Source organism: Orycteropus afer, unplaced genomic scaffold, assembly GCF_000298275.1.
Source record: "Orycteropus afer afer isolate SDZICR_OR568_19922 unplaced genomic scaffold, OryAfe1.0 scaffold00077, whole genome shotgun sequence".
Lineage (NCBI taxonomy): Eukaryota > Metazoa > Chordata > Mammalia > Tubulidentata > Orycteropodidae > Orycteropus > Orycteropus afer.
Genome location: NW_006921664.1, coordinates 3,444,899 through 3,448,218, shown reverse-complemented (window position 1 = coordinate 3,448,218; position 3,320 = coordinate 3,444,899).

Sequence of the window (3,320 nt, the reverse complement as noted above, 5' to 3'; positions counted from 1 at the left end):
ATTATCTTCTGTGTCTGTGTTAATTGGTTTCCCTTTTCTTTGTTGAAGAGGGTCTGTGCAATCCTTCTGCCTAGTCCGCCATCTTGCCCCGCCTCCCTTCCTTTATTTCTTTATCAGAAGACTCTTTGTTGGAGTAGAGGATTCCAACTGATTTTTGTATGTTGACCTTGTATCCTGCCACCCTGCTGAACCTCTTTATTAGTTCCAGTAGTTTTCTTTATCAAATCCCTTGTGTTTTCTGTGTACAGGATCATATCATCTGCAAAAAGAGATGGTTTTAGTTCCTCTTTGCCAATTTGTATGCCTTTTATTTCTCTTTCTTGCCTCATTGCCCTGGCCAGGACTTTCAATACAATGTTAAATAGAAGTGGTGATAGGGGGCATCCCTGTCTGGTTCCCGTTCATAAGAGGAATGCCTTGAGTCTTTCTCCATTAGTAATGATGTTGGCCATTGGCTTTGCATATGTACCCTTTATTATGTTGAAGAATTTCCCTTCTATCCCTATTTTGTTGAGAGTTCTGAACAGGAATGGGTGTTGGATTTTATCAAATGCCTTTTCTGCATCAATTGATGTAAACATATTTTTTTCTTTAGTTTTATTTATGTGGTGGATTACATTGATTGATTTTCTGATATTGAACCACCCTTGTAAACCTGGTATGAATCCCACTTGGTCTGGGTGTATTAATTTTTTGATATGTTGTTGGATTCTGTTGGCTAGGATTTTGTTAAAGATTTTTGCATCTATGTTCATGGCAATATTGGTCTGCAGTTTTCCTTTCTAGTGGTGTCTTTCCCTGGTTTTGGTATTAGTGTTATGCTTGCTTCATGAAATGAGTTTGGGAGTATTCCATCTTTTTCTATGTTCTGGGATAGTTTGAGTAACATAGTTGTCAACTCTTCTCTGAATATTTGATAAAATTCTCCAGTGAAGCCATCAGGGCCAGGACTTTCCTTTGTGGGAAGTTTTTTATTTTTTTATTTTTATGACCTGTTCAATTTCTTCCTTTTTTATAGGTCTGTTCAAGTATTCTATCCCTGAGTGGGATAATTAAGTAGGTCTTGTGATTCTAGAAACTTGTCCATCTCTTCTATCTGTTGGAGTACAGTTTTTCATAATATTCTGTCAGTATCTTTTTTATTTCAGTTGGTTATTTTATTTCAGTTGTGATGACACCCTTTTCATTTACAATTCTTCTGAGTTGGCTTGTCTCTTTCTTTTCTTTTGTTAGATCTGCCAATGGTTCATTGATTTTATTAATCTTTTTGAAGAACTAGCTTTTTGTTTTGTTGATTTTCTCTATGCTTTTTTTGTTTTCTGTTTCATTTATTTCTGCTGTGATCTTTTTTATTGCCTTGCTTCTAGATGCTGTAGGATTCTTTTGTTGTTCTATTTCTAGTTGTTGGAGTTAATGAGTTAGAGTGTTGATTTTGTTTCTTTCCTCTTTTTTGATGTATGCATTTATTGCTGTAAACTGTTCTCTGAGTACTGCTTTTGCTGTGTCCTATAAGTTTTGGTATAATGTATCTTCATTCTCATTTGTTTCTAGGAATTTTTTATTTCAGTTTTTTCTCTTCTGTTACCCAGCAGTTTTTGAGCGGTGAGTTGTTCAGCTTCCATGTGTTTGATGATTTTTTCTTGCTCTTCTTATTATTAATTTCTAATTTAGGAGCTCTGGTAGCATAGTGCCTAAGGCACTTGACTGCTAACCAGAAGGCTGGTAGTTCAAACCCACCAGCCACTCCTCAGAAGGAAGGGTGGGCAATCCTACTTCCATAGTGATACTGCCTCGGAAACCCAAGGAGGGGTCGCTATGAGTCAGGGCCGACTCAATGGCAAATAACAACAACAATTTTATAGCATTGTGCTCTGAGAAGATGCTTTGTAGTGTTTCAATGCTTTTGAATTTATTGAGGCTTGTTTTATGTCCTAACATATGGTCTAGTCTAGAGAAGGATCCCTGTGCCCTGGAGAGGAATGTGAATTGTGCTTTTGTTGGGTGAAATGCTCTGTATATGTCTGTGAGGTCGAGTTGGTTGATTATATTGTCGTGCTCTTCTGTATCTTTGTTTTTTTCTAGTTGACCTGTCCCTCTTTGAAAGTGGTGTGCTAAAGTCTCCCACTACTATTTTAGAATTGTCTATTGTCCCTTCTAATTCAGTTAATATTTGCTTCACATATTTTGGAGCACTTTCATTGGGTGCATAAATACTTATTATCATAACATCTTCTTTGTCAATTGACCCTTTCAGCATCATATAATGTCGTTCTTTGTCTCTTGTGATGTTTTTCTCAAAATTTTTTCTTTATCTTTGTTTTTGGAGAATTTGATTACAATATGCCTCGGTGTTTTTTTCTGGGATTTATCTTGTGTGGGCTTCTATGAGCTTCTTGGACAAATATCTTTTCTTCCTTCGTGATATGGGGGAAGTTTTCTGTTAGCAGGTCTTCCACAATTTTCTTTTTTTTTTTTTTCACCTCTTCTTGTTCTGGAATTCCAATGAGTCTTATGTGGTTTCTTCTCATGTCATCCCATATAATTCTTAGGTTGTCTTCATTTCTCTTAAAACTTTGTTCTGATTTTTTCTCAAACAGGTTGGTGTCCAGGGATTTGTCTTCTAGTTGGGATATGCATTCTTCAGCCGTTCTATCCTACTCTTTTGTGCTTCCACTGTGTTTTGTAATTCTGTAATTTTGGTATTCATCTTCTGGTTTTCTAACTGCTGTTTTTATATGACTTATGATTGTGCATTTATCTTGTTATTTTGTTCTTGAATGATTTTCCTGAGTTCTTCCAGGGTACTGTCTGTATTCTCCTTGCTTCTGTTTGGGGTTTCCTTAGGTTCTTGTACAGCTCTATAAGCATATCTTCTAAATGCCTTTTCAGATAATTCTATTGCATCCTCTTCCTCTATGTTTAATTAAACCTTTTTTTTGTGGTTTTGCTTCTAATGGCTTTTCCTGTTTTTTTTTTTTTTTTTTAAATTTGAGATTGCCTGTTGTTTCCTACACATTTTGAAGTTGTCTTTAACTATTGGTTATTTGTTGATTTATTTTATCTTGGTTTTATTGTTTAATATTTTGAAAAGGTGAAGCTGGTGTATTTTATTTTTTTAGTTATTAATTCAGGTATGCTGGGTTGCTCTGCAGTTTTCTTTGTGATTGTGGAATCACTGGGTGGAATGTGAATATGGGTTTCTGTTTGTCATAAAGAGGATTTAGAGTTTGAACTGGGATGTTTTATGGTGGCTGAATGTGGTTTCTTCTATTGTATTAGTGAGGTTATTGGTGGAGAAGGTGAGAGTGGAAGTAAGGAAG